The sequence below is a fragment of the Sus scrofa genome, chromosome X, assembly GCF_054392235.1.
Source record: "Sus scrofa isolate SSC_HxYL_T2T_F1_AM1 chromosome X, Sscrofa_HxYL_maternal_Yorkshire_Landrace_v2.0, whole genome shotgun sequence".
Lineage (NCBI taxonomy): Eukaryota > Metazoa > Chordata > Mammalia > Artiodactyla > Suidae > Sus > Sus scrofa.
In genome coordinates, this window is record NC_139401.1 from 124,283,001 (window position 1) to 124,310,904 (window position 27,904).

At 47.2% G+C, this 27,904-nt stretch overlaps 1 protein-coding gene across 5 annotated transcripts in view; it reads right to left on the bottom strand.

The window, feature by feature from the left end:
• The window catches only part of LOC110257820 (uncharacterized), a 252,357-nt gene that overhangs the window by 84,533 nt on the left and 139,920 nt on the right, over positions 1–27,904 (bottom strand). The window contains exon 3 of one of the 5 annotated variants that reach the window (XR_014835877.1): positions 157–3,177. The exons of 3 other annotated variants lie outside the window; for them this stretch is intronic. The gene's annotated coding sequence lies outside the window, so the exon portion shown is untranslated. Of the gene's footprint in view, positions 1–156; positions 3,178–20,770; positions 22,868–27,904 lie in introns of those variants that run through there. One more of the 5 variants, XR_002340824.2, reaches the window with a different exon arrangement.

The window sequence follows — 27,904 nt, forward strand, 5'->3', positions numbered from 1 at the left end:
AAGGGGGACCTTTGGTGCTTTCTGAGACAACATCTATAATGCTAATTATACTGGTTTTTTTTTTAAATCTTTTTCTTGAATTCAGAATACTGTTCGAATGTGACCCTGGGACCAGACTGGGTCTTAAGGTAGATGAGCTTCATAAAGATTACATAATTTTTTTTTTTTTTTTACAAAATGCTGACAAACACTTGCATTTTAAAAGGTGGGAGCAAAGTAGACGTTCTGTGGGCAAACTTCGTCTCCTGGAATGACTGTCCCTGGTTCCCCATCATGGTAAGAGCATCATGAACCATGAATGGGGCTCTCTTGCCCCGGAACCCAGACCCCCCCCCCCGGGATGTCATCCACTCATAGCAGCAACTGATGCTTCAAATGGTAACTTGAATGTCAAAACGAGTACGGCCAGGGCGCTTCCCGGAGGTTAATGAACAGTAAGAAGGGCAGATGGAAGCAACCTGATATATGAGAAAGAGCGGAATCTTTGGAGTCAGGCAAACCTGAATTTCCATCTGGGCTCATTCGTTTAGCTAATATGACGCTGGACCAATCACTCAAGATTTCTGAGTGCCAATGTCATCCTTGGTAAGACGGTGGAAGGGGCACCAGCTCACAGTGTTACAAGGGGGGTGTTACAGGTCATGAAATATAAAGGACTCGGCACGATGCTTGGTGCAAAGAAAGTATTTAATACACATCAGAGCCTTCTGCCTTCGCCCCCACTTTCTAGATGCCAGTGTTGAGAGAACGCGAGGAGGAAGGCTTTGTATAAGAGACGGAGAATACGGGAGAACATTCCCGGGGACAAGAACAGTACAAGAGTGGAAGGTGAGGGATGATCAGGGCATTAGCTGAAGTGGGCGGATTCTGGGAGGGGGGCTCACTAAGGCAGAGGCCGGAGACTCACAGAGTCACACAGCCTGCAGCCACACAGTCTTGCCACAGCCTGCCCGGTCCTTCCTGGCCTGGCCCTATGACCTCTCCGCCTTCATCTTGTACCACAGCCTCATCTCCGCATCTCACCCCCGGCAGCCGTCTCTTGGATCCTTGAATATCCTGTGCTTCTCCTGACACCTCTCTCCCACGGGGCCTTGGCCGGTGCCGCAGCCTCTCTCTGGAATGCTTCCCCGTTTCTGTGCCCTCCACTGTTCATTCCCATTCATCCTTTAAATGTGAACTCAAAGGTCAGGCGACCCTTCCTTGAAATCCTCCACTAAGACCGTTATATGTTCTGAAAAATAATCTGTAACTTTCCTGTCTATCACTAATCCCGGTCTGGAACCATCTATTACTTTGGCAAAGAAAGCCCTCAATAAATGCCTTTGGAGTGGAGGGATGAATGAGAACATATCTCCTGATGGGATTAAAATCAATCTTGTCATTCAAAGGTCTCTGCAACAGGCCCTCTGCAGAAGCAATGACAGATTGGTCTGGACTACCCACAAATGTCCCAAATCTCCAGCCTGGAGGCAGTGGCCCATCACAATATTCTCTGCAGGCTGAGGGTTGATGGAGAGCTCCCTAGAGATCCTCTTTGATGCTGTACATGAAACTGGCCCCAAGAACGGGAAGGGAATTTAGACTCACTCCTTAAACGCTACTCCAAGTCCTCTATCTGAAAAAGCTTTATAGGAGTTCCCTGGTGGCTCAGTGGGTTAAGGATCTGGCACTGCAGTGGCTCTAGTTATAGCTGTGGCACCATTTCAATCCCTGGACCAGGAACTTCTGCATGCTGTGGGCGTGGAAAAAGAAAACTTTATATAAAGGAATCGAAACCTCTCCTTAAGTGCTCGTTTCTCTTAGCAAGGGCTCTGTCTGCTGATGCAGCCAGTAAGAACGGCCATGTGGAGGTAAAGTGAGAAGCCCCAACTTCAACTCTTGTGCTATTTTCCAACTTGTAAAGGATTGGTTCCAAGTCTTATTCTGTGGATCCCGCAGGGAAGACCTAGGGCCAGTTTACAGAATGACAGAAGGTTGTAATTCATATAAGAAAGAAATGATCAGAACTGTTTCAAGATTGAATGGTTGGCACTGGAAGGCAATGCGTTCTCTGTCACTGGAGGTATTCAAGAGGAGGCGGAATAATCCCTTTACAAAATTACTGCACATCAGATGGGGAGGAGAAAGAGAAGAGCCCTGAGATTCTTCCCAACCCTGACAGTGGGAGGTTCCGCAATGGGTGCTCTTCGAGCTGTCTCTCTAGTCGTGGGGATGGGTTTACACGGAGTCATCTCTTCTCTTCCCTGGAGTCCCTTGACCCCAAGAGTCCTCTGGACAGGACTAGGGTACAGCCTGTGGCCAGAAAACATAATGGAGTTAATACTCTTACAGAGACTGGACCCATGACCTTGTTCTCATTAGCTCTGTCCTCTACCTACCACCCCCCTCAGCAGCTTCAGAGGCACACTCCCGAGATGCAGCAGCGAAAGTAACTCCAGAGAGAGAGAGAGACAGAGACAGTTTGACGCCATGCAAAGTGATGCAATCCAACAACATCTATTTCAGCAGGATAACCCTGTGCTGTGTTTAAGAATGAAATTTCAGGGGTGATAAAAATGAAAACGATGGTTTTGAAGGGTTCGGAGTGAGAAATTTTCTACCAAGGCAAGAGGAAATGTTATGCAAAAGGATTTGCAGCTTCAACCATATGCAGAGACAGAAATATCACATATTAATAGATTTGACCTAGTTGCAGTCATAGTCAGCTTCATTCTCATCTTGTCTCCCTCACATGTTTATGCTGTATTTGGGCAGCTTACTCTGACCGTCCACAGGGTATCTGCGGCTCTGCGAAAAGAATGAGAAGCAGGCAGGACGCATGACAACAGACAGCACTGAAAATGAAGTGCGCTTGAAGAAATCGTTCGGTCTTGCGAACAGCCGAAAATGATTAGGGCTTGAAAATTACGAGTTTTTATTACTTCTGCTGTTTCCAATGTAAGATCATACCTTAGATTATCTCATTACACAGCAGACCTTCGATCATGCCTGACGATGGCGAGTATGCCATGGCCTTCACCGGGCTACCTGTGCAATTTCCCAGCACCCTCCCATCCGCGAGGGAAGAGTGGTAAGGAATCTGCTCAGCAAACCTCTCTGAACTTCGGAGTCACACGGGAACTCAGCATCTCCCTCAGAAATTCTCAGTTTTCTCGGGTCACAGGAATGTCAGAGAATCTGAGGAAAGCCACAGACACTTGGCTCAGAACACTGCACGGATGTATTTACACGCACACGCAATTTTGCACAGAGTTGGCCTGGAGCTTCGAGACCATCATGAAGCCCACCCACGGAGCCGGATTAAGAAGGGTCCTAATGTGGACTTTTCCTTTCAAATGCAGGGAAGCTAAGGGTTAAGACCTACTGTAATCTAATGGAAAAAAAGATTTTTTTGGGGGGGCCTTTTTAGGGCCACATCCGTGGCATATGGAGGTTCCCAGCCTAGGGGTCTAATCAGAGCTGCAGCCGCCGGCCTACATCATAGCCACAGCAACGCCGGATTCTTAACTCATGGAGCAAGGCCAGGGATCGAACCCGCGTCCTCACGGATACTAGTCGGGTTCGTTGCCACCGCACCACAACGGGAACTCCAAAAAATGGAAAATTTTAAAAAGAAACTGAAGACATAAAGTTTCAGAGAAGATGTCACCTGATTTAAACAAAAAACCAAAAAAACACCATGGGGGAGTTCCCATCGTGGCTCAATGGAAACAAACCCGATTAGTGTCCATAAGGACACGGGTTCAATCCCTGGCCTCGCTCAGGGGGTTAAGGATCTGGCGTTGCCATGAGCTGTGGTGTAGGTCGCAGACATGGCTGGGATCTAGAGCGGCTGTAACTCTGGCATAGGCTGGCGGCTACAGCTCTGATTTGACTCCCCTTGCCTGGGAACCTCCAATAAGCCATAGGTACAGCCCTAAAAGGATAAAAAAAGAAAAAGAAAGAAAGAAAAAAACACCCCACTATGAATAAATGTTGAGAGTCAGGAGTGATTATTAAATGTGGAACCTGCATATGCATTTTCTACATGGAATATGACTTTTATGTGGTATGTCCAGAGAAATACAAAGGCCCTTCCACCTGCCAGACAGAGCACACGGTCTTTTATTTCACCCTCTGATGTCTATTTTAACATCTAAGTCCACACATTCCTTCCTGTTAGTTTCTTTGGAAATTGCGTGTATCAGTTTAGTTCCATTTTCTTCCTATTCTAAGGAAGGCCTACGAAGGTACTGTTTGTATGTTTACCTGTCTGTCTGTCTGTCCATTTGGTCTACTCATTGGAGGAAATCAATCTAGTGTGGGCCCAGTGATACATAAAAAGGTTTTCTCGAGCCTTGCAGTGAAGCTTCTTGAAGGGCAAAATGAAGCTTTACGCATTGTCCAAAGCCTGGCTGCGCCCACACTCTCTGCACTGGAATTATTTCCCTGGGGTACCTTTTTATTAGGGGCAGCCTAGGAGTGTCACCTGCAGTGGCTGCTATAGAATAACATAGCTAGAGACCAAGCACTTACTGAAAATGTATCATCTGTGATTTTATCAAATCCCAGTTGCCCACAGAGTCATGTGAGAGCCAGGGCCAAACACTGATGCCAGGAATCAAATACAGCATCACCTACCGGCTCTCACAAATCCTCTCTTTCCTTGAATATAATGGAATCCACTGGGCCAGGCTATGTCCTATAAACCTTAAAGCAAACGTCGCCATCCCAAAGGCTAAAGCACAGATCAAGGCGAGAGTATTGATGCTAACAGATTGGGTGCCATGGAAACTGAGACGGACCTAATTTAGGCAGAAGCCACTGCTATTTATTTATTTATTTATTTATTTATTTATTTTGATCAGCCTTCTAAACCTAGAGTGAGTAAGAGTTCGGGGGCCTCTAAAAATAACATGTTTGTAACATTTCAAACCGCGGGTGTTTTTCTGAATGTAGGGCAACAACGATCAAATTCTACTTGCCACTCGCTTCTTCTCTGTTGGGAAACCTTGGGGTTCAGGACTGTGAAATTCTTGAGGTTGGGCTTGCAATCGTTTTGGCAATTGGTGGAAACTGCAAAACTTAAGATTCCCAGTCCTCACCCGTGGAATCATCTGTTTCGATAGCTCAAAGTTCCCTTGGAACTGGTCCAATGCAGAGATGATTTGACCACTTATGCAACTGCCAAACATGCCAGCTCGTGCTCCTCCAGGGAGAAGCCATAGCGGGGTGCATGTTGGTTTTACTCGCATTCACTTGGACAAAAGGCTGACTGGTTCAATAACCAATGAAAAAGAGTAGAACCAACTGACTAGTAAAAAGGGCTCAGCTTTCTGTTTTGCAGGAGAAAGGGGATAAATCCAGAGTTTTGCATTTCCTGGATGTGAACTGTTCTTGCTCTCGAGGTCCGCCTAGGACAGGGAGGGCAGACAAGCACACAGAGGCGTCGCGGCCAGCGCAGCACGCTCTGGTCTCTGTTGGATCCAGAGCCCAGGCAGCCTGTTGTCAGCAGAGACACAGGCTGACACATGGGCCACTTTCTCTCCCTGAGGTAGGATGGTGTCATGGTCACGAGTCACACCGGGTTTACAAGGCTGGCTTCCCCACTTTCCTAGCTGTGTGATCTTAAGCAAGTCACCTTACCTCTCTGGGCCTCAGCCTCTAAATCTCTAAACTGGGGATGGTGATAACAGTGTCCCGACCTCTTAAGGGCCTTGTGAGGGATCACATGAACTAACGGATACAGAAAGCATCGAAGTTAGCATCTGACGTCTCTTAAGTGCTGTATAAACATGAGCTCTCTCCACTGCATCCTGCCCAGCTCTCCAAGAGCGAGGGCTTGTGGCTTCGTTCACTAAACATTCTCGGGGGAGACGAACCTCTCTCATTTCTCCTCCTCACCACGGGGTCGGAGGAGAGGAGGTGAGACATAGCCGGTACCCACAGCAACTGCGGCCTCTCACACACCTAAGGATGGAGGGGTTTAGGGTGCGTGCCATTTGTAGAGCGCCTTCGGCTGGCCCCCTGCCAGCTGGTCACGTGGGAAAATGGTCAGTCACGAGGGGACAGTGGGCTGTGAAATCCAAACTCCTCCCGCCACGTCCTAGGGCCCGTGGCGAGGCCCGAGCAGCAGCCACGGCCTGGCCCGGAGATGCTACCACAACGTCTCCCAAAGCAAATGGGCCCAGCGCTCTCAGACGGTGAAGGAGCACGTCTAGGCACACTCTGGGCGCATCTGAGAGTCTCGCATTGGGGCCCAGCGGTCCCCACGTGGCTCAGGGCTGAATGTGTGGACTCTGATGCCAGACGGCTCTTGCGTGAATCCTGGGTCTGGAACCACTTGCTCTGTGCCCCTTGGCAAGTTATGTAATAGATCTGTGCCTCTGATTGCCATCTGTAAAATAAACCAAACCAACCTTGGAAGGTTACAGTGAGGCTCAAATCAAGGTAGCACACCTCTGATAGCTACCCCTTAGCTGCCTCACAGGTTGAGAACAGCACAACGGCAGCCCTAGAGGAGGGGGCTGGATGTTTGGCAGCGATTGGTCTTCCTCCTTTTTACTGGGTGGCAACCTTTTCTTACCAGCCTAGAGCACGCACTAAATCATGTGGCCCTTTGAAGAGTGGTCTGGACTCTGCCCAGTGTACCCGCTTAGAAGGCCAATGCCAGAGTCCACTAAGATTTCATCCATGTAAACGCGGCTCATCCGTGTCACAGCCCTGACTTAGGGACATTGGTCAGACCTCGGCAGCAGTTGCCCTCACTTCCACTTCTGGGTACACGTCGTCCCCCAGGCCTCGCCTCCTCACTTTTGAAACGAAGGGCTCGGGGAAGAAGGTCATCCCCAAGGCCCTCGCAGCTCCCACGCTCCGAGCCCTCATGGTTTGACTCCTAGAGAGGTGCATGCGCAGAAACAGCATGCGCCTGAGATTTTCTGAAGAAGTGAGAGAGACAGCCAGGGGTGAGCTCAACCCTTAGGAAGCAAAAGTGCTGGCGAAAAGCGCTCCAGAACTCCCACAGGGACATCGGAGGAGGGAGGAAGGAAGGGGATCTATGAGAATTAATGACCCACCTTCCAGCAGTTTCAGTGACCACAAGAGTGATGGGTGCCGGTGGGACGGGCACTCCTCCCACCCGCCTCACCCACAGACATGGCAGAGCCCTGATGACTCAGAGCCCCGGGCCGCATCTGCCCTACCGAACACTCCCTGCCTGGGATCGTGGACCAGTGAGATCCGGCCAAGGCCAAGGGTTTGTGCCAGAAGAAACGACGTTCCGTGCACCAAGGCCAATTTGAATGCAAGTTTACCCACTGTAGTTCTTGGCATGAAGCAAGAAACAGATTTGTTTGAACAGAGCAGTATTTCTATTTGCAATCATACCACTGTGTGCTGTGATCCTATTAATTCTCACAAGCAAAGCAGCTCGGTGGGGCTGGCTGCCTCCTCCGTGTGCAGGCACACACCCTCCAAGGAACACTCAAAATGGTGTATCATGGAGGCAGTAGGTGGCAGTCCTCTACTTTCGAATTCAGGATGAGTTCAGGGACTGGAGGCCATCTTCTGCTCAAGGCAAAACCACGATCTGGAATACTTTTTGAAAAACCCATTACCTGCACTGAGGTTGAGGGAAGGAAATCAGATGTGCTCCCCACCAAGAGCAGGGCAGGAAAAAGCCCAGTTCATCCATTCATGGGAGGAAAGCTGGCATGGTGGGTAAAGGTATGCGCTCTGGGGCCAGACTGCCTAGGGTTTCCTCCCCAGTCTGCCGCCTATTAGCTTGTGACCTTGGGCAAATTATTTCACTTCTCTGTGGCTCGGTTTCTTCCCAGGTAAAGTAGAGGAAATAATGGAGCCTAGCGCAGAGAACTGTTGAGAAAATTGAATTCGTTAATATTTATAAAGCAGTCATAACAGAGCCTCGTTCTTTTTAATTGTTTACTAAACAAAATAAATCATTCTTATATGCTTGGCACCAACTAAAGTATTTGAAGGTCCATAGTAATTGAACTGCTTTTCTCCTCCTTTATTAAAAATCTTCCCTTAACTGCAGAGCACAAACACTAATGGCCAAAATCAGCAGAGAGGGCTTTAGATTGCCTCACATTACTGTGAATCTGTGACTGCCAGACAGAATGTTTTTGTCCTCAAAATCCAGAGGTTGACACCCCAACCCCGGCTTTGGGAAGTAAGTAGGTCCTGAGGACAGCGCTCCCTGAATGGCATCGGCGTCCTGGTAAACCGTCTCGGAGAGCTCTCTCCCCCATTCCAGCACATGAGGACACGATGAGAAGAAGGCCATCTTATGAACCAGGGAGCTGGCCCTCACCAGACATCGAATTTGCCAGTACCTTGATCTTGGGCTTCCCAGCCTCCAAAACTGTGAAAAATATAACTTTCTTGGGTGGGGGGGTATTTAGAGTTCCCACTGTGGCTCAGCGGGTCAAGAACCTGACTAGGATCCATGAGGATGCGAGTTTGATCCCTGGCCTCGCTCAGGGGGTTAAGGATCCAGCGTTGCTGCGAGCTGTGGTGTAGGTCACAGATGAGTTCTGATCGGGCGTTGCTGTGGCTGTGGTGTAGACTGGCAGCTGCAGCTCTGATTCGACCCCTAGCCTGGGAACCTCCATACGCCACGGGTGCGGCTCTAAAAAGAAAACAAAAATGTGTTTTTTATAAGCCACTCATTCTATGTGTTTGGGGGTTTTTGTTGTTGTAGTAGTTACAGCAGTCTGGATGGACTAAGAGAATAACCAAACTCAGGGAATATTCTGATCTCAATGAGAAAGAGAGAAAGATGAATCTTACATGAGGCACTTACATTAGTCACAATAGGGTAACTGCTAGAAAAAAAAAAAAAGACTCAAATATGTGATAGGCTGAAAACAATAACTTTACTTCTCGCACATTTAAAAGTCCAAATAGCTATTCCTATTAGACAGGTGGCTTTCTTCTAAGCAGTGACTCAGGAACCCAGGCTTCTTTCTAAACCATGGCTCCTTTACCTCCAACACACGGCTTCCTAGATCGCTGTGCTCCTCTGAATCAGGCCAGTGGAAAGAGAAAGCAGGGTGGCGAACATGCACACGCTTGCCTAGAAGTGCCATACATCTCGTCACTCGCGTGCTATTGGTGAGAACTAGCCACGCGATCCCCTGGAACTCTAAGGAAGACTAGGAAGTGGAGTCCCCGACTGGACGGACACTTCCCAGTGGCCACTCCTACAACAGAAGGGGAACGTGAATGCGGTTGGAACATTGGCCAGCTCTACCGTACGCGCCAAGGTAACAGGTTCGGAATTGGCGGAGTGACAGTAGAGTAAGACTCTGAACTCAACACGGGAGTGATTTCTTTCTGAGAGACCAAGAAGTCAGGGTGGCAATGTGCCACTACAGTCCCCGATTCTCCTTCCTTGAGGACTATCTCCGTTGGGCCTCTCTACCTGGTACTCTCCATTCTCAACATTCATACGTGGGCTGAACCCTAAACTTTCCCAGGCCTTTTCCATCACATGAGAGATCCAGGATTCTTGGCTTTCAAATACCTCTTGTACCTCCCCCTCCTCCCATCTAATGAAGACAGTGGGCTTCTCTCTGTCTTTTTGTTTAAAGAGAGGTTGAAAGTACAATTTATCTTCTCTAGTCACTCAGTTAAAAGCTCCTTTATGCTGAAGAAATATCAAAGGTCTCCTCTCTACCTTGGGGTTACTCTGCTTGTCGGTCTCTGTGATAGGTTTCACTCATTCAAGTTCCCTTTCTCCTTGAATTCTAGTTAGGGATCAACCATGCCAAAATCAGCCAGGTGAAACAACTTTCAGCAGTACTGGTCTGTCCCATGGAGGCAGGCTTTGGGGATCTAATCCAAGTCCAAACATCTCCCAGAAATTAAGGATTTGAACATGTAAGGTTGACGTCACCGGTCCTTCCTGAGTAGGTAATATGAATATAAATGCTTTAAAAGCAGTATTGAAATATGCCAATAACTTTATAAAATGCTTCTGGTGTGATCAGATGGTTTTCTCGACGGCCACCAAGTGTGCTAGGCTCTGAGAACTTGACCTGGTCTGAGCATGGATCAGAGGCAAAGGCATACCTGAAATCCAGAACCTGATTCTTACGTCAACAGACTGGTGCAGTATGTGTATGTAAATACTACGTATGTGTGGTGTGCGTTTGTGCATGTGGTATACGTGTATTATGCATATACATGTACGTGTGTACCATCATGCTTGTGAACATGTGTCTGTGTTGGTGTGCATGTATGTTGCATGTATATCTTATACGTGTGTACATTAGTGCATGTCTGTGCATCTGTGTGTATATGTGTGAATGTTTACTTGCATTTTTGTACATGAGTGTGAGTATATACACCTTAACGTGTGTATATGTGTTGTGTGTATAGGTTTTTGTGTGTTATGAGTATGTTTATACGCATCAGTGCACTACATATCTGTAGATGTATTTGCATGAATCTATTTCTGTATATATGTGTGCAGGTACGTACACATCGGACCATATACATGTGTTTGCGTATCTGTGAATACATGTCCAAGTGTTTACGGGCATGTGTGTACACAGGTGAATAGGTGTTATGTTTGTGTTTCTGGGTGTAAGTGCATGTATCTGTGTATACATGCATGCACATATTTTTAGGTATGCCCGTGTATATGTGTGTATATGACATACGCATACATGTGTGTTATACATGCCCACAAACACCTGAAACAAGTTTCATGAACCCTTTACGACATTCAAGGCACCCATATTTTTCACCCAGTGCTATTTGGTTAATGAAATACCCAAGTCTAAATGATTTTTCTCATCTATTAGTGGGTTAAAAGCACAGCATGAAAAATATGGTAGGAGGCGGTAAGAGCAAATACTTGCTAAGCACTAGCTAAATGCCCACTACTTTACATACCACTATTTCATTTAAAACTCATGACAATCCAATGGGGTAGGCGCTCTTAACAGTCCCATTTTTTGGATGAGAAAACAGAGTCACATAGAAGTTAATGAACACGCCACAGGCCAGTGCCAGCATGAAAAAGGACTCGTGGTTCCTCAGCAGAGCTGGAATTCGAAGCCAGACAGTGCGGCTCCAGTGCCCCAGCTCATAACCAACAACCCTGCCATCTATTTGTAAAGAGGCCTCTCTAATCCCCTTGCCCAAGGTCCTTGTTCAAAGTGCATTCCTCTCCACCTCCTTATTCCATTTTCCCAGCTCTGATGCCTGCTGCCAGGGCCATAGCTGGCAGCCTCCCCAACTCTGGCTACAATTATTCAAGCGGCTGGCACTGCTGACTGAGTTGATGGGCACAGATGTAGTGGAATCAGATGCAGCTGTAATATGCAGTCATTATTCTCCAGCAAGTTTCATTATCCTGATTTTTCCTGTAATAATGCTCCCATGTCTTTGAGCCCCAGTCAATCACAAGAACTGGGAGACGGGGCCCAGCAAATTGAAGTGACCGAATCTTCCCAGCGTGTCTGATTGCACTATGGGCATCAACCCATGCCCTTCATCATCTTTCTGACTCTTGTTTTGACATCTACTAACTGAAGATAATAGTAATCACACCTTTTCTTACTTAAGCCCTCCTTGCTGATTTCCTTTAGTTTTCAGACTTGGTGACTGGACTTTTCTTCGCGTCTTTTTCTACTTGTCTGTTTTGGTTTTTTCTTTCCTCAGTTGCTCTCTATTTTCCATCTCTCTGTCTAGATCAGGAGCAGCTCAAGGCCCAAGCCGTCCGTCTCATTTCCTGGGTGCCCCCTTCCAGTGGAAGGACGTGCTCTGCCTACAAAGGCCCTTGTGCAGCTGTGACCCCCGCCCCGCCCCCCGCCACTGGTGTAGGGAACTCCTACCCTGCACCTGGCACAGCTCCAGGAACTGCAGATACAGAGACCCCCAAAGACACAGCCCCCTCCATTAAAGAGCTCGGTGCAACCACTACTCTAGCAGTCTAGTCTCACTGGGCTTCAACTTGAGGAGTCCTTTGCCCCCCATAAGGAGGGAAGGAAAATGCCCCCACGTTGGCTTGATAACCCCACTAACACAAATTCCCTTTCCCCCAAGGCTACCCTAACTTCACGAAGCCCTGTTCTTCTGTTTTTCCAGGTTGGATGGAGTCGGGGGGAGAGTCTAAAGGGGCAGTGCAGCCACCTCTTGGCAAGTATCGGAAAGGTGTGTTTGGTGGCTCCTTGGCCAATCCCTTGAGACTGTGAGAAGGAGCTGAACCGTGGCTGAGAAGGATAAGGATTCCAGAATCAGACCCCCTGGATCCAGCTCCTGGCCTGTGCGCTTGCTGTGTGTGTGGCTTCAGGCAAGTTACCTATCACCTCTGTACTTCGGGTTCCTTTTCTATAGAATGAGAGTGATAATAGTACCTGCTTCGTGGGGGTGTGTTTAAATGAGTCAATCCCTGTGAAAGCTCTTAGACGTGCACCTGGCACATAGCAAGTGATGAATAATTGTGAGCTTTCATTGTTATCAATTTACTGAACACCCGTTGCCCCTAGTTTTGAGCTTGAGCCAAACTTCCAGGACTTCGGGAGAAGTCCCATCATGCATCCTGTAACATTCACCTTATCTTATTTCGTCCAGGGTGGATGGAGCAGAGTAAAAAAGGAGGAGAGAGGAGATGAGGCTTAAGAGGTCAGTAGAACCCAGACGCAGTATGGGTTTTACTCTGAATGTAACCAGAAGTGGTTAGAAGCTTTGGAGCAGGAGAGTGACATGATCCGATTTACATTAATAAAGGATTATTTAGGCTGCTATTAGAGAAAGAACGGACTGTACGGGACGCGAGTGATCACTCAGCATGACCACAGACTAGTTAGGAGGCTATGGCTGTGGTCCAGGCTGGAGATTACACACACACACACACACACACACACACTAAATATAATCACATCATTCTGGATTTTTTTTTTGAAGGTGAAAGCAATTAGAATGTACTGGTGAATGTTACTTATATATTTTTATTTTTTCTTTTCTCTTTCATGAGAGTCAAAATAGAAGAGGCACATACTAGACCGAAAGAACATAATATCACTCTGTTCTGAGTGAGTGATGGCAGTAAACTGTCAGAATGAAGAACTCTGAATGGGTTTAATTCAGAACTAACCTGAAGGGGGTCCTGAAGAGAAGAGGCTGAGGGGACAATATTCGGGCAGGGGAGTGACCACGTTCTACGACGACGATGACGGCGGTGCTAATGCTGGTGACGGGATGGATGTAGTTTGTGGAGAAGGAGGCAACGATCTGACAGTGGCTGGCTGGGAAAGGTCACCATTCGTGTGAGCGAATCGAGAGGTTGGTGGGCAGCCCCACCCCCACCCAACCGCCAGTCACCAGGGCTGAGAGCAGAGCTGGGCTCATTATTTTTGAGCATGGAGCCACAGAGCGGGGGAGCCTTCTTACGGTATAGGAAAGCTAAAATTAGCAGCAAATGCTTGTTTTTAAAGCTCCTTACACTTTCCTAGCATGTGTGCTATCGTACTGCTGCCAGGGCAAGGATTTTAATACTTACTTAGCTATTGCCTTTAGACATGAAAGGTTCATTCATCAGTCAAGGTTTAATCTCGGCTGTGAGTCGACACCAAAATGAGCATTATGTAACATGCTTTACAAACTTTCGAAAGCCTGGGCGATCCTGGTCCCAAGATTAAAGATGAAGACCCAGGGCTGGCTGTGCATTTGAGAGCCCCGGGCAAGGCTAATTATGGCCTAGTTTCACCCGGCCAGGAAGAGCGCCGTTTTGCTGGATTTAGGATTTGAAGGCCGTGGGAGAGGAAGGAAAACAAAGAGCTTCACACTGGCTCTTCGGGTGTCTTGTAATCAGTATTTCATCAGAAGGTATTTAGTAGACTCGAGCTTGGTACATGGAGTGTGCCAATGGGAGGGAATGCATAACGCCCTTGCATGGGCCGTGCTGCCGGGAGCTCCCCCGGCACACTCCCTTCACCGAGCTTCCAGCAGGCATCCGTAGGAAGCTCAGGAAGAGTGGGAGGAAAACCTGGGGCAGTAGAACGATGTCCTTGGTAACGTGTGTAAGGCCTCTCATATGATACACACTCATTTGCGCGTTGGCTCACGGCTGAGATGAAACCTTGACGGATGAATGGACCTTCTTCCTTGGCCTTCTACTGACTCCTTGCTCTATCATCAAGCCTATATTTTGGGCAACTGCTCTTAGAAAAGACAAAAGAGTGGCTGGATCCTTGAGGGTGAGACATCCAATCTCAAGAGATGGTCTGAAGAACTAACACATTTTTAGCAGCCTCGGCTTCTGAAAATGAAGGTGCCCGGCTCTACACAGGTTCACTGTTTCTTTTCTTCGGGCAGAAAATTCCCCTGTCTGGTCAAGACTTCATTGTGACGGTACAGATGGTTGAAAACTCTAAGTTACGTGTGGGAAAGAGTACAGGTGTCTTCAGCACAAAGATCTGGGCTCTGATTCTGGCCCACCAACTTACTGGCAACGTGGCCTGACCTCTTCTGAGCCTCAGTTTCCTCATCTGTAAGATGGTGAAGGTACTCAGGATTTTTGCAAAGATTACATGACAATGCAGTGAGGTGTTTAGTGCCTGACATCTGCCGTGTACCAAACGTACTGATTCCTTCCCGCACGCGCTCCTTCCGATGTGGGGGGTCCACCTCTGGGCCGGATGCTGATCTCGGTGCGGGTGACTGAGCAGTGAACGACTTTTCCTAATTATCTTATTTGCTTTAATTCTCAGAACAAGCCTGTGGTGGGTGCCTATTACTCTCCTTTTCCGGAGCGTGCGGAACTTAAATCACTTCAAAACTACTCTCACCCCAGTTTATAGAGAACCGAATACGAGCTGGTCACGTGGCAAGTACGGAACGGGGCAGGGATTTCCACAAAATCTCACCCTGACCCAGCCCCATGCCCTTCGTGTTGGGCTGTGTGTGGCTCTAATGGCTGTTTGAACTCCTCCACTCTACGGCAGCTTTGTATGTTCGGATAATGTGAGATGATTAAAAAAAAAATCTGAAATAAAATGCCACCTGGGGGGGACATGGACCAGGGCTTTGGATCTTGCTCAAGTGAGATGCTGCTCTCGGAGTGCTGTGTGCTAATCACGCGATCGCAGGGGTAATGAGACTGCACTCTGCTCTGGAGCTCCTGATTCATGAGCTAGTTCACACACTGGGACCAGCACTGACGCAGGTGACCGGAACGGTGGAGGAAGTGGGACACAGGGAGACACGCTGTCCCATCGTGCGTGCTTCAAGGAAGGCCTTGAAGGGGGTGTGGTCACACGGAGTCCCCAGGGTCTGCCACAGGGGCAGAGAGCTGCCTCACCAAGATCAGGTCTGTAGACAGCAAAGGGACCTAGGGTAATGCCTTTCCCAAGACTGCCATCATCTGGTGGCTGAGCAAAGGGGGTGAGGGGTAATGGGTGACAAGGCCTGGCCATTTCCGCCCGCCCCAGGGCAACTATGAAGGGCAGCACTTGCCCCGGGGCTCCTGGCTAGGTCGGCCCAGGCACTGTCAGGCTGGCGTTGCACTTGGACCCCCTCCACGCCTCTGTCACGCTTCCTTCCACAGGCGTCGGTCCCTAAAAAAGTATCCTGTACTCTAAAATTCCACCTCGGTGTCTGCTTCTGGAAGACCCAGCAGGAGGAAGTTGGTGTGAAGAGTGTCCAAGAAAGCAAGGGATCAGATGGGCTTCGGCACGGGCTCACTCCCTGCCAGGCTGGCCGTGAACATCCTCTCCCTGGAAAGGGCTGGAGCCCACAGCTCCTGCCCAAAGCGGTGGTCCAAGTGCCAACATATTCACCAGAACTAAGAATGCTCCCATGAAAGGAAGTCACTAGTGGCCAAGAGGTATCAGGCTTTTAGGGAGGACAAAGCAGACACTTGGGAACCTTCTAAGCCTCAGAGGTGCTTTGCATCAGGTTCGGGCTTTAGCGAAAGCAATCCTGCCTCTTGGACCATGTGGTCCAGCAAACCCTATGATGTTGGAAGGATTGATGGTGAGAAACAATGCCAGGTACAGGTTTTGACAAGCGCCAGTGGAAGAGCCACCGAACAACCTGCTGGGGTTCTAGAGCCAGACCATGACAACAGCAGGGGCGACCTGAAAAACTAAAGCAAAAACAACAACTCCTCATGGTGTGCTACTGGTTGAGATGGAATGCCTGACCAAAGACACCAGGAGTCATGAGGCCAGAACTCCCCCTCAGAGTCTCGGTTCTGTCAGATGCACCAAGTCACAAGACTGGGTGAGCCTATCAGTAATTCACCTTAAGACGGAAGCAGCAGATCTTGAATGAAGCACGAACAGAGCCAGAGGGCACAAGCAACATGCATGAGCAAGCTGCCCAGATCTGTGGCATCCACCACTGTTGCCCCAGAGCCCTCCACTAGCTGACATTCATGGCCAGATGGTGCATCCAACATTACCAGGTGCCTTATGAATACAGAGGCATCCATCTGTGGGTATACCTGGGTGCCACCCCCAAATGGACAGCATCTGCGGTATAGCTTCACTCAGTGATGGCCTTGAAAGACAGTGGCAAGGAAAGATACTTGCATTGGGCAGAGTTTTGAACACTGCACCTGGACAAGCACTATCTTTGGGAAAAGAAGTCATGAATGGTCTGGCCAGCCGGTTGTGGGCCTGGAAAGAGAAGGACAGGGATACAGAGAGCAAGGAACCCAGTGGTAGGGGCACATGGATGGGCAAATGGGAACGAGGACAGAGTGTGAAGGCTTTTGGATCACATGTTAATATCCACCAGAAAGCATCTACCATGGCGGAGGCAGAGCGTCCCTGTGCACGGGAAGATGCAAGGATCCAGGGTCACTGCAGTTCTTCCCGAGATCAATACCTCTCTCTCGCTAGGGGGCCTGTTTATCCAAAGCGGAGTATCTCATCCTGTTTCTCACCCTGAACTCCTCCCTCTCAGGGCGCACTGTCGGTCAGTGACTGCAGGGACTAGAACTAATCCTTGCAGGATCCCTGGTGACCAGCAACCGACTCTGTTTTTCTTTGTTTACATGGGAAATTCTGAAATACAAACGAAAGGTTAAAATACGACATGGTTAGGGACATAATAGAGGGGATGACAGGAGCCTAGGAAAGGTGGGCAAGTTCATACGCATAGTAGGCGGTGAAGACCTGGGATCCAGAGTCCTCAAGTACCATAATCAATATTCCCGGAGCCAGTGTAGAGGACGGCGACTATAATTAACAGCTCTGCATTAAGTCCCTGAAAGTTCTCAACCCCCTCATCTGAAAACATAGTAACTTAAGGGAGCAGTGGGTGTGTAAACTGGCCCTGGTGTGGTAATCATTTTTCCATATAGATGTATTCCACATCACCACTTTCTATGATGTTATATGTTACTTCTATCGCAATAAAACTGGAAAAGAAAGAAATACTCCAAAGGCCCAGCGAGTTGTTCCAGACTTTCCTGACACAGCTTGGGTGGTGCCCTCACATAAGCTCCCAGTCCTTGACCGGCTGGGCCGCCTCCCACTTCGGGCCCGAGGTCTGCCCGTCCAAACTGCTCGAGGGTTCACCTCTGGTCTCCAGCTCCACTGTCGTCCTAATACGCCCTTCTATTGTGGCCCAGAGTTCTGAAAACTCATGCCCCTGTTTTCCTACTGGAAAAAGCTCTTGCAGACCCTCTAACAGGCTGGACAGCAAGCCAAGGTCTTATTTATTAGCACACTGCATTGCAACTTGGAAGGCAAGGGGAGAGCTGCAATCTGGAAACACACAAAAATAACTTTCATCTTCTGTTTAAAGCTAAAGGGCCCATTTGGGATTAAATCTGTGACCTTGGCCGCACCAGTGCTGGGCTGTAGCCAACAAAGAGCTGACTGGCCCAGTATGGGTTTGATACAAAGACTCTCCTCAAGGCACTTCTATATTAGAGATAAGACAGCACTCTGTTAAATGGATGGTGGCAGGAACTCCTTGGTAGCCATGTTGTGTACGATACACAAGGAGTCTGTGCATTCGCTTCTCTCGAGCCCTTGAAATCTGCCAGAAGGAAATATTGTAGAAACTGTTCCATGGGCACTTGTTCAAGAGCACTATGATCAAGCTGGGGAGAGGCACTGAACACCTCGGGGCTCCAGAGGGTCTATTTCCTGCTCACTTCATCTCTGGCTCTTTAAGAGAAAGAATGTCTTATAATCATCAATGCGGTGATTTGCAACTTGAAAGCATCTTCCTTTTCCCCTTTCGGGGAAGGGAAGCTATTTCAGGAAGGAGTGATTTTTAAGTATTCCTAGACTGGAACCAACTAAAAATAACCAGTGAAAATAAACACAAAATTGGACGTTGAAATGTGGTTTACCTTCTGCTGCTACACAACTAAGCTGAGAATGTGGCAGCTCACCTCCCTTCTGCCTCACTCGTGGAGGCATGAGTCCCCAGGAGCTCATTCAGCAAGCAAGTGGAATAGGAAATACCTGTTTGTGTGATGGTTGCGAAGCCCTAGAAGGATCCTGTTTGCTCCTTGACCCTAAGTAACCCCCAATGAGCATACTATTTCCTCTTTCTAGCATCCTTCCTTTGAGTCCCCCAGCCATGGGTGGATGCAAACTGTAACGTCTGAAAGGACAGGCAATGGGCACGACTGGACAGCCCAGGGAACTGTGTGTGTCCAGGTCACTTTGCTGTACAAGGAAAATTAGAGAGACATTGTAAACCAACTATAATTTTAAACAAAAGCTTTTCAGCCTTCTAGAGCCCTCTACAAAATAAACACGAGAAACCCTGGAAGGCATCAAAGCTGAACCCTTACACTTGTCATGTACCACGGAGGGTAAAGGAGGCTCACCAGAGATGTGCTGGCCTCTTCTACCAAGGGAAGAGCCACTGAGGACAGAGGCAGGATGCTGCCAAAGGCGTGACCACCGGCCTGGCTTGGGTGTGGCTGAGTCAGAAAGAAGACTTCCTGGAAGACGTCGTTGATCCTACTGGTGTTCGCCAGTTCAAAAGGGGCCCCCTTTCGTTAAGCAGCCTTACAATCCAAATGTGCAGGTGAGGTCCTGACAACCCTAAGTATTAAACCGAAAGTTCTGGCCCCATGCCTACCCTGTGGCAGCCCAGGCTTTTTTCAGACCCTCTGGGTGATTTCTCTGTGCCAATCTCCGACAGCCCTCTCTGCTGGGCTGGGATGAAAGGTCCCAACTCTGCGTCCATATGGATTCTGCCAAATTCTGCCCAGGTTCCACGAAGGAAATGCATATCTGGAAAGGGCTAGAAGAGAGCAGCAAGATGCTGCTCGCAAAATCGGGATCTATTTCTTCATGCTTGAAATCCCAAGCTTTCCTCTCCTTATTCTGCAAAAAATAGTAACTGGGTCAAATATAGAAAATTCACCACCTCTCCCTTTTATTTACTTCTCCATCTGTGTACAGGCTTCATCAATGATGACAGCGGGAACTGGCTCGGCTTGGGAGCTCTGCTTTGTTAGCTATTTGATATGAGGAAGCAGCTGGGACAACATACACACATGCCGTTCCTGGGCCCCGCTCCAGGGGGGCCTGCCACAGGCCCTTTCCCTGTTCCCCAAGTGACCGGCTGCTTACAGGAGCCGGAGGAGAGACGCCTTCCCTAATTCGCTTAAAAAAATTTTTTTTTAATATTTTTAATCGCTGGGTCTAAGAATAATCCCTTGGAGTTTAACAGCTACCTGTATCTTCTTTGAATAAACCATATTCTACACTGTGAAAAGAATGATACATGAGAGATTTTACTCACATTTGTTGTATATTTTCCCTAAATACAACAGTAATAAATGCCTTCTCTATATCACTTGGGAAGCACAAAATAAAAACAAACCCAAAAGAAGTCATCTATTATCCAACCATTACAAACTGACCAAAATAATTAAGCAGGTCTTTCTTTCCTGCTTATACCAATGAAAATAAAGAAAATCACTGGTTATTCTCAATCTCCTCACCCTTTCCAGTTTTCTCTAGGCACAGCATATGCCGAGGAAAAGTCACCAAATCACCCCTTCACGTCTCCTATGTGCAACAAAGCAAAACTGAAAGAACCAGAGGTGGCCCAGCCTGTTCTGCCTAAGAAAGAACCAGAGCTTTACTGCCCAATATGGGGGCCCTTAGCCACATATGGGTAACGTAAATTCCCTACAATTAAGTAAAATTCAAATTATATTTCCTCCGTTACATTAGCCATATTTCAGATGGTTAATAGCCACATGTGGTTAATATAAATCAATTACAATTAAATGAAAATGAAAACACATGTTCTCAATTGCACCAGTCACACCTCAAGTGCTCACCAGCCCCATGTGGTGCTGGTGACCGCCATACTGGACAGAGACGTTTATACAACATTTCGGTCACTGCAGAAATTTTCTGTTGGATGATGCTTGAGGGAATCCCAGAAGGCTGCTGCATGGTGGCGGCAGTGTCATGGTGATGGTGGAGGAGAGATTGGCAATAGAAAGGGGGAGAGGCCCTGAAGGTGTCTGCAAGAAAGGAAAGGGAGAGAAGTAGCTACAGGAGGCCATCAAACTTTGCCAAGAGAAATGTTGGAAGGCAAAGTGACACAGAAGGTTTTGCTGTTTGATATACAAAATAACCCTGTCCCTATTCCATCCTCTCGTGAAATCGTCAATAAAACGCCCATCATTTGTCTATTTTTAGACTTGGATTTGTGGGTGTTTGCATTTTAATGTGATATGTGTCACTGGCTTCAGCGTGGATACCTGGTAGAAACAAGACAGGCATACGCTTGGGTAATGTATGATATACCTGAGTATATAAAATACACAAAAGGAGATTTTAATGGAACATATTGTCTTGCCCCTTGATTTTTTCCCCTTGCACAACAAACATTTCTTGTGCTCACTCTTTATAAAAACACAAAATATCTACATACTGAAACACACACACACACATACTCACACACACTCCTTCAGCCTGTATTTCTAGAAGTCAAACAGACTAGAAGATGTGCGTGTTTGTAAAGCACCCACTGCAGACTGAGAGATTGCTCATAATCGCCAGCAGGAAGGCAGGCCCATTCCCACTTCCTCACACCCTCCCCAAACCTACATATTTTTGATGTTTTCAGAAGCAAAAACATTGTATTTATTTTATTTTGTTGGTATTCATTTTAATTAGAAGCACTTCTGAAGTTTCTTCAAACAAGTGCAGAAAGAACAACGCCAATGCTGATAGTTTAATCTTTAGCTTCTCAAGGCACAGTGAAATCCCCTTCCATGAAACTCAGAAGGGACACCTCAAACCAATCAATTTAAACAAATATCTTCTGACTCTAATTTCTAAATTACTTGCTGCCTCCACGAGAACACTTAGCAATCTGCTTGCACTGGATGTATTTATGTACATCTCCACGGACCTCCACTGGACCAGGATAATACTTCGCTGTCCATAAAATACCTCTGGGACTTAGTACAATGTTTCATATACAAGGAGAGTGAATGACATATATACTGAACTGAAGCAAGGAGCTTTTGCACCTCCTTGAACCTTGGGCTCATGGTGGGGAGATACAGAAATACAGTGCTGGTGGTATTAGAACTGGGCTTGAGTGTTTTTGAATCTGCTGTGTACAACCTGTCTTTGAGCCTCGGTGTCCCCATTTTTCAGAAAAGATGAAGTTGGTCCAGATGCTATTTCTGGTCCGTTCCAGATCTAACACAGTTCTACTCCTGAGTGGCCCTGAGTGTCTGCAGGGATTGGGGTGGGATGCGAGGAGAGAGGGGCCGTGTCTTCATGTTAGCAAGTGCATGCACAAGAGCATGCAGGGAAAGGGAAGGCACGCTTAATGGATGCTCTCGCCTCTCTGCTGGGAGTCCTTAAAGATAAGGAAAAAGGAGAACAGGCAGCAACAGGTTTGAACACCAATTAGATAAGGCTTCAAGATACACAAACCCATTCTAATAAATTATTTTGAGATACCTGCTCTGGGCCACTGGGGGGAGTTCCCATGATGCTTTGTAAGGCTGAAGGTCATATTAAAGTGCCCACATTTGTGCTGTTCTTTCCCTACTGAAGCAGCAATGAAAAAAAGTCTGGGTAGCCTAGTTCTTGATTAAAAGCAGCAAGAGAACTGCCAGCATGAGGTAGTAGCCCGCGAGGCTGCCACTGAAGGTGTCTATCATTCGGAGCCTCTGTTCTAATTACCACTTTGGAACAAGCTTTATGCCATCGACAGAACGTTACAGTGGTGGAATGTCTCTCGATGCCCCGGCCTCAAGAATATATGACTGCCTGGCTTGTCATTGGAGATCTTGCATTGTAACACGGATGTGCAGAAGGCATGTCTCTATCCTGATAAAGAGAGAGTCGTTTAATGTGGTACCACAGGCACATAATATCCCGATCACAGAGAAGAAGGCTTTTTTAGGCACAAACATGAAGCGAGCTGGAATCACACCATGTTACTGTCAGCCTGAGGGAGTCTGCTCCTCTGCCTTGTTTTATCACATTTGAGTTCATTTGACTCAGGGAGCCTTTCTGTGGATTTACTGTGAAGAACTACAAGCTGCAGAACTTGAGGACACAAAGAACAATGGCAATCAAGTGAACAGTGATGGGTTAACGTATGTCCTGAGAGCAAAGAAGATTTTCCCAAGGTCGCAGAAGGAGTGAAGTGGCAGAACCAGGATAAGAAGCCGAGTGGCCTGTCCTCAGTTCAGTGGTGCGTGAGCTCCTGCCTCACTCATGCTGCTGCTGTTGAGTACGTACCGCCAACCCGGCACCGTGCTAGGTGTCAGGGACCCATCCGTGAACGAGGCAGGCAGATCCACCTCCCTAGAAGCTTCCTACGATGGCTGCTTCCTGACCAACGGTAAACCACCTGCCAGAGCTCCACACCCACATCCGGAGACCATCTGCATGAAGACCAAAATTACTTACTGTCAAGAGTCCAAAGGACCTCATTTTGGTCATTGAGCAACTTCCAGATTTCCCTTTGTGACATCCTTTATTTGTATGTCATCCAATGTACAGAGGACTAGCAGCCATATTCTTCCCCTTTGTTGAGAAATTTCCAAAAAAAAAAAAAAAAAAAAAAAAAAAGCCCTCTCTTCTCTATCAATTGTATCATGGCAACACTAAAATAGAAGTAGCATTCTGTCAAGGGCACTAGTGCCAAGCATAGATTTTACCAAATTTGCAGTCCCTTTGAAGCCACATTTTCATTAGTTTAGAAATGTTTACTATCTGTTTCAAGAGGAAAAAGATAAATCAAAAACGTATTCCATCAAGTCAGGCAGCTTTAAGTGACTGAGCCAGTACCAGAAACCCACGCCTGTTTGACTCCACAGAGATCAGATGAGAAATAATTTTCATTATTTCTAGAACTTGGGCAATGGCTGTGGGAAGAAGATGAATAGTCATTTTCAAGACAGAATCTGCAGGACTCATGTGTCTACATCACCTCAATAGTCATGCGTCCCACAGATATTTACCAAGCCCTTGCGATGCCCCGAACAGGGCACCATGAGCCAGACAGACACAGTCTGAACTCTCAGATTTTAAAACCAGCAAGAGCCAATGGTAGGAACTTGACGAGGCTGACTTTCTATAGCTCTGCCTTCCTGCCTTATATCATCTAGTTCACAATTTGTCTTAAGTGGGATGATTGCAGTTAGTCAACGGGGTACAGGGGAAATAAATCACTATTTTGTTTCGTCCTCTGAGCGGATTCTGAAAGTAGTCCATATGCTCTCAATTACAGATTTTCTTTTCTTTTTTTTCTGGCTGCGCCCACGGCATGCAGAAGCCCTCAGGCCAGGTATCAAATCCGAGCCATAGCAGTGACCCGACCCAGAGCGGTGATGATGCTGGATCCTTAACCCATGAACCTCCAGGGAATTTCCAGATTTTCTTTTTGTCTTTTTGTCTTTTTGTTGTTGTTGTTTTTGCTATTTCTTGGGCCGCTCCCGCGGCATATGGAGGGTCCCAGGCTAGGGGTCCAATCGGAGCTGTAGCCACTGGCCTATACCAGAGCCACAGCAACGCGGGATCCGAGCCGCGTCTGCAACCTACACCACAGCCCACGGCAACGCCGGATCGTTAACCCACTGAGCAAGGGCAGGGACCGAACCCGCAACCTCATGGTTCCTAGTCGGATTCATTAACCACTGCGCCACGACGGGAACTCCCCCAGATTTTCTTATTTTTACCCACACTACTGAATATTCTCAGAAAGCTCAGGAGATAAGGAAGCCCAGAGCTTCCTGCGTGCCATCTTCAGCCGGACATCTGGAGCGAGATCTTAGGAGGAAGTCTGGGAGGTTAAACAGTGGAGGGGTTTACTTTCGAGATGGTGGGAAGCTGTGAGCCTCCTTTTCTCCAACATCTGAAGGGACTGTGATGGCTAATTTTGTGTCCGTGGACTGGGCTAAGGGATGCTCAGAGAGCTGGTAAAACATTATTTCTGGACACGTCTGTGTTTCTGGAAAAGATCAGCCCCGAATCAGCAGACGAAGGAGGACTGTTCTCATCAATACGGGCGGGCCTCATCCAACCTGTTGAAGGCCTGGATGGAACACAAGGCAGAGGAAGGGCCAATCTCCTCTCTCTGACTGCGCTGCCTGAGAACATCTGCACTTCTGATCCTTGGGCCAACTTACATCATCAGCTCTCTGGGTTCTCAGGCCTTCAGACAGGACTGAATTACACCGCTGGCTTTCCGCTTTCTCTGGCTTGCAGGCAGCCGATTGCAGGACTTCCTGGTGTCTAAAAATCACATGAGCCCATTCCTGTTGTCATCGGTCTGTCTGTCTAGCCATAGAATGGTGATTACTATGGGTGGGGACTGAGATTCAAGACAGGACAAGCGACCTGCCCAAGATCACTATTTGCAGAGAGCAGAGCTGGTGATATATGTGGCCCATATATGTCTGACATCAAAGTACACATTCATGCCTGGTGGCAGGTAAGACCCTGATTAACTCTCACATGCTCGACCTCACTCCCTGATTGAAGCGTCTCTTCAGCCCTGGCTACAACACGTTTGCACATCCATCTTGCTAAAGCACAGCTTTGACTAAAAGCGTTTCCAGTACTCTCTGAATCACAGCAGCTTTGCACTGCTTGGCATATCTGAGGAACGAAAACAAGATCAAAATGGTTTCATCCTCTTGGTGTCTTTCTTCTTGGGCCTGGAACAGTGTCCAACCCATAAAAGGCATTCCAATACTTTTATTTCTGTAGCACCCCTTAACCCATGGTCTGTCTCTAGTTCCCCAGCTGTGCCTTATCTCCCCAACGGGCACATAAACACTTTGAGGTCAGGTCCCATGGTGTACGGGTCTCTGCATCTACCTCCCACAGTGTCTGTGGAGGAAAAGAAATATTTAAATACTGAAGAGAGAGGGCTTAAGTAAGGCATGCAAGAGCTGGGTTTTTTGATTCCAGCTGTCCTGAGGGCCTCTTGAGTACAGCACACCAATGCTGCCCCAAACCTTCCTACTGGAAAACTTGCAAGTGCTTATTTTTCCACACTCAGCATTCTGTTTGTGCCCACTTACCCCCAACACTCACTCCATCCTTACCTTTGACCACTGCCTTGCACATTGCTTATATTAAAACAAGTTCACTGTTATTTTCTTGAAGGCAAGTACATCTCGCTCATCTCAGGGTCCACTCTCCCCCACAGCACTCAGTATATTACTTTGTGCATCTACCAGGTGAACAACCCATATTTTAAAATAAAAAAGAATGACAGTGACAGGTTAATACCAGATATACCACAGGCCATGGACCTTCAATTTGTGCTGGTTTGCCATTCTTCCAAATGGATCATATCCCAAATGGAATTCTTTTCCCCAAACCAGCGCCTCTGCCATCTTCCTTCTCTCTCTCTTTGGCATCAAAGAATCTTCCAGTCCCCCAGGCTGAGTACTTTAGAAGTGTCTTTGATGAAAGCAACATGTACATGGCAAAACATCAAGGGTAAACTGTTCACAGAAATTCTCAAATAAGGCAGAGGCAGACGGGTTATTTTTAAAGAGAAGGAAGGGTCCTGCTCTTCCTTTGAGAGTGGAGAGAAGAATAAAAAATATGTATAGAAAGAGCAATGAGTTGAGGTGGGGACAAGAGGACATACAAGGGACCCGGTCTCAGCAAAGCAGGAGAGGTCATTTGCTAAAGCAGTGGGTGGGTGAAGGCTTGAAGAGACAAGAGGAGATGTGGCATAACTGGTGTCAGGAACTCTCTCGGGTATTGACAAGACCGAACTTCTCTATCAAAGATCCTGACTCAACATGACATCCTTAAATAAAAGTCCCATTGTTTGTAGTTTTTGAAAAATGACTTAAGAGGCTGACTAAATTAAAAATTCATCCTGCACAATTCCTGGCTATAAGATGGATGTTCTTTGAGTAGAGTGGCCCACTTATACAGATCCCATTTATAGCATAGTTAGGACACATTTCCTCTTAAAAAAACCATCATTCCAGATATAGTGTGAGATAATTCCCCTTTACAAGTCTTCCATTTGCAATATCCAATACAGTGGGAAAGAAAGTCAATTTCCAATTACTAGCCTTTATCATTATTATTAACTTTACTTGAAGAAATATGCCCAGAACCCGTATTTTTGTTCATCTAATCTCTTCCAACCAATATGTTTATTTAGGTCATTTTTTAATCTTATTTTAAAATGAAGACATAGGAAACCACACAAATGTAGAACTTAGCGAATTATTATACAAATATATACCCTTGTAATCAACATCCAGGCTAAAAAACTAGCCATGCCGGAAGCTCTACCAAATGCCCAAATACAGCCCCTTCTCTGCCTCCAAATATAACCACTGTCCTGAAATTTATTTCTTATTTTTTTTAAAGAAGTGCCAAATTTTGTTTATTTTTTGTCTTTTTGCCTTGTCTAGGGCCGCTCCTGCGGCATATGGAGGTTCCCAAGCTAGGGGTCTAATCAGAACTGTAGCCGCCAGCCTACACCACAGCCACAGCAACATGGGATCCGAGCCGCGTCTGCAACCTACACCACAGCTCACGGCAAGGCCGGATCCTTAACCCACTGAGCAAGGGCAGGGATCAAACCAGCAACCTCATGGCTCCTAGTCGGATTCGTTAACCACTGAGCCACGACGGGAACTCCTGCCCTGAAATTTATAGTAATCCTTTCCTTGGATTCTTATGGTTTCATCACCCAAGGGTAAACCAGTAGACAGTATCGAATAATCATGCCCAATTTTTTAAAAACTTGTATGTCTTTCAAACCTATTTTAACCTATAGGTTCTCCCTCCCTCCATTTCCTTTCCCTACAATGTATATGCCAAGGGACTCATGCTGTTTTACTTGCAGATTTCCTCAGAATCTGCATGATGCTGATTACATATTCATGGTGCAGTTCAACACGTTCTTCTGTATATACTGGCAGATTTGGGTCTTGATCAGTTTCCGGTTTTCACTATTTTGTTAGTGAAACAAACATATTCAATTTCAAAATGGTCGTAGTCTATAATTTTAATTTATTTGCTGGAATGAGGTTTTTGCTTGTTTGTTTTGTCTTTTTAGGGCCGTACCCGCAGCATATGGAGGTTCCCAGGCTAAGGGTCAAATTGGAGCTACAGCTGCCGGCCTACACCAGAGCCACAACAACAAGGGATCCAAACCACATCTGTGACCTACACCACAGCTCACACCAATGCCAGATCGTTAACCCACTGAGCGAGGCCAGGGATTGAACCCATGTCCTCATGGATTCTAGTCAGATTTGTGTTCCACTGAGCCATGACGGGAACTCCTGGAATGACGGTTTTTTGTTTTTTAATATAACTGACATCATAAAAGCAACCATTTTAAAGTGTACACTTCAGTGTTTCCTTGGTAAATTCACCAAGTTTTGCAATCATCACCAGTTCGTTGCTGTTATTGCCTTCTTTAGTGAATT